Below are 10,197 nucleotides of genomic sequence, written 5' to 3'. Positions count from 1 at the left end.
GAGGCGTTCGCTTTTCAACAACGAGCTGAACGCGCTGAACATCTGCTCCAGAGACGGATCCAGCTGCCAAACGAAAGCGTTACAGGCTTCGTCGAAGATGTGTTGCGGCTCTTCCGGCGAGCTGACCCCAAAGCATCCGAGGAGAAGAAGTTTCTGCGACTCATGAGGGGCGTAAAGGAAGAAATTTTTCGCGCCCTGTCCCGGGATCCACCCGCCACGACCGACGCTTTTCTGGACGAAGCCGTCCGCATTGAGAGGACCCTGCTCTCTCGCGCTACCGTCAACGAACGACACCAGGGCTACGAGGCTTTCTCCACGACGGCTGGCCTCGACATCGGATCGCTCAGACAGCTGATTCGAGAGGTGGTACGCGAAGAAGTACGAGCTCTCCTCTGTCCTGAGAAGGCTCAAAACCCTTTGTCTTCGATCGGTGCGATCATCAAGGACGAGGTTCAGCAGGCAATCCAGACATCGTCAACCGCCAACCCCGACGCCGAAGTACCGAGACAAACCTACGCCGCCGCTGTGAGACAGGTGCCACCTACTCATCCGTCGTACTACGGAAACCGTTGGACGCCTCCTCGGCCTGTCCAACCTACTCCGAGCGTCCCGCCACACTCTCAGCCGTTTCGCAAAACGGACGTTTGGCGGACTCCCGAGTTCAGACCGCTCTGCTACCACTGCGGAGAGGCCAACCACGTCTATCGCCGCTGTCCCTACCGACGACTTGGCCTTCCCGGTTTTTCACCCGACGCCCCCAGCCCCCAGCGCGGTAGTCGCCCCGCCGCAATTGAAGACTATCTACGGCAGCAGAATGCTTCGACGCGACCTGTCCCCGAGCGTCCCCCACCGCAGCAGGTCGCCAGGAAGAGCACGTTCACCGTCACCGGCAAGACGACCTGTGTGGCGCAGCCCTAACCGGGAAAACTGAAGACTGCAGCTCCGGGAGATGAAGCTGCGGACCGACGACAAGTTACAATTCCTCCAACTCGATGAACAGCAACGCAGCACCAACACGACGCTCGAAAAATTACCAATAACCTGAAAATACTCATCGACGGCCATGAGATGATTGCGTTAATCGATACCGGAGCCGACGACTCTGTTATAAGTGGTAGGTTGGCTAAGAAGCTTCGCAAGGTGCAAACGAAGTGGGATGAGCTTGACATCGGCACTGCTGGTGGACACGTCGTAACACCGACTGGCCGATGCACGGCAGTCATACAAGTGCGTGACATCCAGTACGTACGTCGTCAGCTTTGCCGTCTTGCCAAACTGCCCACGGGATGTAATACTCGGAATGGACTTTCTAGTCGAAAACGAAGCAATCATCGACTTCACAAATGGAGTTATCTCTTTCAAAACGCCGGAAACAGCAGAAGACAAGTGGTGGGCACGAATAACCCCGGAGAAACGCGCAAACACGGACGTAACCGCCGTGACGACTCAGCACGTCAACCTGCCTCCCTTGTCGTCAGTCCTTGTGACCGCTACGTGCGAGAGAGCACCGACTGGCTGTTTGTTGGCTGAAGGCAACACGCAACTTCTCCTCGAACGAGGAATTTGGATAGCAACAGGAATTGTGCCCGTAAGAAATGGAATATTCGAACTCCTGGTCACAAAGTTTCGCCCGGAGCCACAACACCTGGCGAACGGCACGAAGATAGCCGTCATCGTATACCAATACTCCACCACGGATGTTTGCCTGATGGACACTGCTCGCATCGCGGTCACCACGGAGCACGAGGCCGAACATTTCGACGTAAACACTCAACTCAATACAACTCAAAAGCAAACTCTTCTCCAGATGCTCAACGATTTCAGTGACTGCTTCGCTGCATCGTCGAAAGTAAGACAAACTCCCATTGCGAAGCACCGCATCATCGTCGACGAAAAGGCCCGTCCAATTCACCGCATGCCGTACAGGGTCTCCTGCAAAGAGCGAGAAACGATCCGAACGCAAGTAGAAGAGATGCTAAGAGATGACATTATCCAGCCGTCGACCAGTCCGTGGGCATCGCCGGTAGTACTAGTGAAGAAGAAGGACGGAACACTCAGGTTCTGCGTCGACTACCGGAAACTCAATGAGATAACGAAGAAGGACGTCTACCCGTTACCGCGCATCGGCGACACGCTCGATCGCCTTCAAAACGCAAAATTTTTCTCTTCCATGGACCTCAAGACGGGGTACTGGCAAATTTAAGTCGACGAACGGGACCGTGAGAAGACTGCCTTCGTCACTCCGGATGGACTTTACGAATTCAAGGTTATGCCTTTCGGCCTTTGCACAGCACCAGCGACGTTCCAGCGTGTTATGGATACAGTTCTCGCCGGGTTGAAGTGGCAAACCTGCCTGGTGTACCTCGACGATGTTGTCGTCTTCGCAAGAACATTCGAAGAACATGTTGAACGGCTAAAGCAAGTCCGAACTGCAGGGCTGACGTTGAAGCTTCAGAACTGTCGATTCGGCTACGAGGAACTCAGATTTCTCGGCCATCTCGTGAGCAGCGACGGCGTATGCCCCGCACCTCCACCAGAAATGTCACGAAGCGAAATGGGTCGGCGAGTCGTCGAATAAACAGCGAACGGTTTATTAGACTACTTGGTAGCAAAACACAAGAGTGATAGCTCTCTGAACACAACTGAGTCCAAAGAATGAATGCTCCAGCTTGGAGCGCACAAGCACAAGCGTCGCGCCGAAAAATCTAGAAACAGCACGTGAGTTTGCCAGAGAGCAGGCGATGTGTCTGGAAGCTTCTTGCTTCTTCTTCAGCATGCGCCAGGATGAGATGTACCGTTTCGTGCCTGCCCTGGAAGTTTCGCGATGATGATTCGTGGCAATATAATGAACTAGATTATATCTTACATTTTAGCAGCAGCACTCGTATGTATTCACCATTCAACTGAACATCAATGGCATAGAAGAAGGACATATATATCAGAAATATCTTACGCGATGCAAATTAAATGATGAACGCAACATAGGTACACGTATTGTTTATGTGAGGTTTTCGGGTGTGTCGACTTTTTTCTTTCATTTCTGTCCTCTATCACATACCTTCTTTGCAAAGGATTTCTCTGAAGTGCTTTTACAAGGCGATTAAAATTATTCGTAAATTTGAAGGCACGCTTTATAAAACGCCAAAGTGTATTAACTGTAAGTATCTGATGTACATTTTGAAAGAAGTAGTGCTTTATTACAATAAAATTCGTTTGCAATTATTTTTACTGTGTCTAAGTTCCATTTTGCCGTCATTTAAATACATTTTGGCTACGACGTCATATGGTTGGCTTTACACTGTACCAAACTGATAAGAGAAAGCTTCTTTGCTTTTTTCGTTTATGGTGAGGTACCATTGACGTACAGGCTCCATTCACCAAACCACTTTAGCGCTCCACAGCCGCAAAATAGACTGGGAGCAGATTATGAAGACGCTGTTAGGAGAACTTGGCAAATGGGGCGGAAAGGAGGTTTCCAACCTCATTTCCTTCGTACGTGGGAAAGACTGCTCTCTAACTGTAAAGTCGTCACTACGCATACGACGTTCTCTCGACGCAGATACGCCGAGCTTTGAGGTCGTGATGTCACTCCCGATGTAGAAACGTCGGGCTCACCCGCAAACGGCGTTTTCTCGGCGCAGCTTAGGAGCCGGCGCAAAGTTTGTACGCGAGGCCCCTGGCGGCATTTGTCGTTATGAGTGAGAGCTATTATAAGCTGGCATAACATACGCGACAGATATCACTTGAAAAACATGCAGTATAACTTTGTATAAATACAATACCTGGTAACCAAAGGAAATAGGTAACATCTCATTACGGCCGAAGTCTCATTACGGCCGGAGTCTCAATACGGCCGAAAGTCTCATTACGGCCGAAAATCCTTTAATCCCCAAGTGTCTCATTACGGCCGATGGTAGTCTCGTTTCGGCCGAATATGTTTCATTACGGCCAAAAAGAAAAAGAAGCATCCACCATATTAGCCATCGCTGTGTTTTGAGACTTCGGCCGTAATGAGATACAATCTAGGCATTAACCAAGGCGCGCCGACCATCAACGAAATCTCTTGCTTGTACTTCCGCTTCCGTCCGCTGTTCTCCCGCGTCTCCCTGTATGGACCAAAGGCGAAAATTGCTGCTGCTGTATATAAAAAAAAAGAAGAAGAAAGAAAACTGCTCCTTCTCTAAAAGCGACAGCTGTTGCGGTAGAAGGTCGTCGAGAACACTCTACTGGGCGCAGCGATATCTAGGCCAGAGGGAAACGACAATCGAACAATGGCTAGCAAGTGGGATGGTATGCGTTTTGTCGCTCCCGTGTCCGCATTCATTTTCATTTCCAGCCAATTCTGCCTGGTCCACTTCATTCTGTCTTCCACTTGCGCGTACTACGCGACCACACCGTCTATGCCCACACAGCTGTGCGGCTGTGGAGACGGTAGCAAGGGTAGCAGTAGTAGACGGTAGCAAAAGAGTAGCAAGACATACCATCTGGCTGACCACTCTAAACCCATAATAAGGAAGGAAGGAGACGGTCGTTTCCGGCCAAGCATGCGATTGGTCAAGACCGACACGTTGCTTCCTGCGCTTGCAGCTCCGATCTGTTCACCTCAGATGTCGGCGTCCCCGCTCGACGGCTATTGTTCGTGGAGCTGAACGTAAAAATGTCGAGCGCTCGGAGTTCTTGCGTCGAGAAAACGTCGTATGCGGGTCGCCCGGTGTAAGTTCAGAGTCAGTGCCCCACCTTATATGCCGGATATATGACTAATTATTGATTTATTACTAATCAGTGATGCCAAATATATAAAAATAATGGCTCGCTCTCGAGTATTTCGCCAAATAAATGGAGTTTGAACGCGCACTATATCTACGTCGTGCTCAGGCGCGCCCAATGTATTTCCTATGGAGCGCTCGCGGAGGAGCACGACCGGTTTTGGGCGGCGGAGGAACACACTTCCGCTAGCGACCGAAGGGTGTCCATCCGCCGCGCTGTTGTTCGGCTGTGCTCGGTTCGACTCGTAGCAGCTCGGGCAAGATTTTTTTTTTTTTTTTGTACGTTGTTGGGAGAGGGCGTTCTTATGGAGGCGGGGGGGTTGGCTGCGGGATGAGGGGAGACCTTGGCGAGAGGGAGGGGAGCCCGTTTGTTGTGACATGTGACGGAGCTGGAAAAGAGATTGTATCTCATTACGGCCGAAGTCTCATTACGGCCGATGTCTCAATACGGCCGAAAGTCTCAATACGGCCGATAATCCTTTAATCCCCAAGTGTCTCATTACGGCCAAAGTCTCAATACGGCCGAAGGCAGTCTCATTACGGCCGAAGATGTCTCATAACGGCCAAATGTGAAAATGTGTATTGTAACCTGCATTGATATGCAATGTCACAGCCAGGTATGGATATATATTCAGCAGGGTATAAGCTATGCACTGTGCCCTTAGGGCCCTTATCATATTTATATATACATATTGCGCGACAAATGGTATGTTATCATACCACAGCACAATGCAACATATTGTGTAATGTGTACTCCCACAAGGTAGTGTTGATGTTGCTGTGAAGCAGGCTACTATGTGGAGTTAGCTACTTGTAGAGAGCTAGATGAATATTGGCTTTGTTGTGACGCTTTTGGAGCCATCCTACAGTCACTGGCCATGACAGAACACCTATCTCAGTCGATGTGAGTTTATTTCCATTCGCCTTACAATGATACAATTCTTGCTTCTGGAATGAGTAAACCTGCAAGAAGCGAAGAGCAACCATGAATAGGCTAGAATATTAAAAAAAAAACAAGCATTTGTCTCTACATGGCTGGTTTTAATATGCTGCAAGCTGCACACGTGTTGATACGTGTCTGTTATTTCATACAAGGTTAACATAAATCTTCATCTAGACAAAAGAATGACAAGCCTTAAAAATGTGACTTCCAGGTAAACACAGAGCATGACCATGATATGAATATAGGTTCAGTAGTTCATTCCCTTAATGGAAACATGTGAATATCAAATAGTAATACATTACAATTCATGAAATGATGCATGCATAACTTTCCATTTCTGGTTTCTTTGTTATAAAAGTAGTGCACGAATTAACATTCGTGCACTACTACAAAATTTCTCACTTCACAACAGAACCTTATGATGATCTTAACAGCTCACCTCTTCGCCAGGACTCCCTGGGCAGCAACATCCTATTAGCCATGTTGTTGTTTTTCTTTTTCGGAATCCTCCGTGCAGCCACATACCATGCCTGGAATGGAAAACCAGCTATAAATAACAGTGTATTTGAATGACTTCCTCTTGAGGTATCTATTCTAATCAGATATGCTTTTGTGCCTAGCATTGTGCGCGAAAGCACATAAGTACAACATTTGCAGACGTTCGACGTAAGCAGTTCAAGGAGATCAATTAGAGTACGCCGACTTGCGCTTTTATTTTTGAAGAAATACGACGACGAATTTTAACAAATTAAATATGGCTCACAATGATACGAGTAAATGCTGCTGTACGGTGATGCATTATCGGTATCTTATCGTCTTCGAATAAATTTGTTGTTCCTAAACGCGCAACAAACTAGAAACGGCGCAAACCTACGAACGAATACCGAGTTACATCTATTACAGGCACTTCGGCTGTTTTGATGAATTTAAATTACTCGTATGAGAATCCAACTATGTGTGGACAGCACACTACTAAGACAGACAATCTACGAAAGCATTACTCACCAGAATTCCTGCTTGACTTGGTCTTGGTCAACAATGCGCGATATACGTTGGGGCTGTGGCGATTCATTCAACTCGATTTTTACTGCAACAACAGGCGCTGCTCGAAAGACAACGACGGAAAATAGAGAGCCGCTATAAAGTCCGCTAATTTGCACATTACAGCGCTACAAATCGATATATGATGAACACGTCGTAAACAGCAACCACTTGCTCACACAAGAAACGAGGTACCCAACGTTGCTAGACACCATCCGAACTCCGAAGTGAGAGTAGCAAAACAACAAGATATCAAAACACGAAAGGAAGAGTATTGATCCCCCTTCCTGCTATAGCATGCAAAACGTGATTTGCGCTGAGATGAACATATATGTTCACGACGCGAGTAATTTTCACTTTTCACTGATCCAAAGGAGGTCACGTGGGATCTTGCGAAATTAACAGCAATGAAAATGGCGAAACGAAACTTGTGAATCGTGCATTTGCTCTTCATGGTAGCTGCCAGAAAATCGAATCAAACTTACGGGACACTGGATTACAGGTATGTTGGCATCTTTTTCATTCCTGCATATCATTTCACATTACACTATACGTGAATACGTGGTGTCATGACTCACGATGCTGGGGAAGTAGTTGCATGGGGAAGTGTGCATGGTTCTAGACTTTTAATTTTTGATCGCGTAATCGAAATATCGGCACCTCTCGCATTGTGGCTTGCATGTGACCAACCAAATGCTGTTCCCTTACTAGCGCTTCCTACAAACGACAAAACGAAACATGTGAGAATGTATATTTTTGATTACTCATATATAACAAGAAAATGTATCGTTTTCAGGTTGCTGCCACTACTCCATGTGCCCGCAATTGTCTTGCGTGTATGATTACACTTATGTCGTCGCCCACCACGGCGGAAGTGTTTTGCGTACACGCGTTTCAGCATGAAGCCTGCAGGTAACATCTGATGTTTACCCTTCGGATATTCTGAATTTACATATTGTAGCTTAGAGGAATTCCGAATGCATAGAGTGACACACACTTTTAACATTGTGACATCAGTGCCGTGGCATAAGTTCTAATGTAGTGCCCCAGGAAAATGAACAAGGGGCAGTGGTTTATCCAGAATCCCAAGCACGAGAAGGGTGTTGGAAAAAATTGTTGGAATAGTTACGTCATTACACCTTAACATATCATTAAAGACGTATCTGAAGCTGAAATCGCGAAATTGCAAAAAATTTAGGGGGGTCTGGATAAAGCACTGACGAGGGGGACTCCTCCACCCCATGTCAAGCCTCATAAAACACCTCCTGAAATAGTTTCCTGGCTATGCAGCTGCATTATTATGACGTAATTGTCATTGTTGTCCATAATTCTTGAATATGTTTTGAATATATGAAAAAAAAAGTCTGCTTGACAGCATATGTCTTATAGTCATCATCAAACAAGAGCATATGTCATTTTGTTCAGTGGCTTATGTACTTTTTTGTAAATTTCAGGTGGACGTAAATTGTAGAAGGCAGCTAGTGGGGGAGAAGATCATGGTCATAGGTCATGTGACTCCTGGAGCTCCCAGTGGGCTCCCTTGTGGAGTACTCTTCAGAACACACACACACACAGTTTGCTCACAGAACCAACGAGTAGGATGTTGCTTGAATACTGAGAGAAAATGGAGTAACACATACAAATATCGTGTGACACATATGACAATAAAAACATTTTTCACGAGGGATGCATGAAACACTGTCGCAATATTGTGTGCATGAACCATTGTGTGTGACACAAGCCGTGGGGGCACACCGCCTCGGACACATTTTGGGAAGCATAAAACACAGTATATACAGAGCTACTATGGTGGATGCTTCTTTTTTCTTTTTGGCCGTTATGAGACATCTTCGGCCGTAATGAGACTACCTTCGGCCGTATTGAGACTTTGGCCGTAACGAGACACTTGGGGATTAAAGGATTTTCGGCCGTAATGAGACTTTCGGCCGTAATGAGACTTCGGCCGTAATGAGACTCGGGCCGTAATGAGATGTTACCGAAAAGGAAAACGACGTCTTGAAGAAAATTCATCACATGAAATCGAACAAGTGGAACCCCGCGGCTGACGCTCTGAGACTAGGAAAGAGGGCAGAAAATGTGACCTGCACCAGAACTGCGCTACGTATGTGAAGCAGGACGATGACTATTGGCACACGGGAATTCAAGAATCTCGGAAAAAAAGGTTTCCATCAGCAGTGGAACGTCCGGTACTACAAACATTGCAGACGCCAAACACCCTGAGCGCTGGGTAAATTAGAACGGAACTGCGCGCACTCGGTGTCGTCACTACGCTTAAGAACAAAACAAAACTAGAAACAATGTTGCGAACGGAGCGGAGTAAGAGAGCAAAAACGACAGTGTAAAACGGTACCGAATTCGTTTTTTGTACAGAGTATATGCATTCGTTTAGCTTACTGCACATTGCTTGCCACATTTGCCTTATACTCAGTGCAGCATATCAACTGTCGTGTATGTGTAGAGAGACAGCAATCCTCTTTTGATGATAATAGTTGTGTACTATTTCATGAAGTGACATGTATCAGTGCTTCCAACATTTCGTTTCTATATTTCTCTGTGTATTTATACTTCGTACAGACACAAGCAGAATGCGTCCATTGTATGTTCTGTATATTTCATCACACTGTATTGTGTAACATGTCGTTTAATATTGTATAGAATCATGTATGTACCATATATGTATACTTATATTTCGTACAGACATAAGCAGAATGCGTCCATTGTATGTTCTGTATTTCATCATACTGAATAACGTGTATTTTACAAAGTCTGTATTGTGTAACATGTCGTTTAATATTGTATAGAATCATGTATGTATCACCATGTATTATTTATTGATCGTTGCATCTTGTATTCAGTAACATGAGTGACAACTGTGATTTAACAAATGATTGCCAACTGCGATTCGCATGAGTACGGTTGCCCATTTGTTGCGTCTGGTATCTTGCATGCACTTTAGAGTTTAGACACTACACCACTTTAATGTTGTGGTAGTCCCAAGGAAACTAACAAAGCCGCTTGCGGGACAGGAGGATCATCGTGGGGGTACCAACATAATACGGTGGAAAGTTTCGCCTTTATATGAATAGATTCGTTCCGCATGCGCCGCTGCCTTTGTCTAGTATTTTCGTTATCTCGGCTACTGTGGAGTCTTACATCTCGCAAAGTAAGGGTGCGTTTTTTTATTCTACCCGGGTAACCCCCAGGTTACGCACCACGTCACCCGAGTGAGATGTCACGTGACCTGTGGGTAGGTACCCCCGTTTAGAAATTTTCGCCCATTACGAGTTACGCCCGTCTCAACGAACATGGTGGCAGAGGCAGACGACGTTTTTGACGAGGACATGATTGTAGAAGTTGTGGCACTTGTGCTGCTTGACGCATTTGACGAATGGGAATATGAAGGGGATGATGCCTGCATGCTAGTTA

At 46.5% G+C, this 10,197-nt stretch overlaps 2 long non-coding RNA genes across 2 annotated transcripts; one reads left to right on the top strand and one right to left on the bottom strand.

Moving 5' to 3' along the window:
* Positions 1–5,596: 5,596 nt before the first annotated feature.
* Positions 5,597–6,999, bottom strand: LOC135386878 (uncharacterized). The gene is made up of 3 exons (XR_010420684.1): positions 6,715–6,999; positions 6,149–6,239; positions 5,597–5,729 (listed from the first exon to the last, which is right to left on the bottom strand). It is a non-coding gene; the product is annotated as an uncharacterized LOC135386878 (long non-coding RNA).
* A 137-nt stretch (positions 7,000–7,136) lies between these two features.
* Positions 7,137–9,682, top strand: LOC135386877 (uncharacterized). The gene is made up of 3 exons (XR_010420683.1): positions 7,137–7,252; positions 7,547–7,662; positions 8,205–9,682. It is a non-coding gene; the product is annotated as an uncharacterized LOC135386877 (long non-coding RNA).
* Positions 9,683–10,197: the final 515 nt, after the last annotated feature.

The sequence above is a fragment of the Ornithodoros turicata genome, chromosome 3 (genome assembly GCF_037126465.1).
Source record: "Ornithodoros turicata isolate Travis chromosome 3, ASM3712646v1, whole genome shotgun sequence".
Taxonomy (NCBI): Eukaryota; Metazoa; Arthropoda; class Arachnida; order Ixodida; family Argasidae; genus Ornithodoros; species Ornithodoros turicata.
Note: the sequence above shows the minus strand (reverse complement) of the source record. Positions and strands in the feature narration are given on the sequence as shown.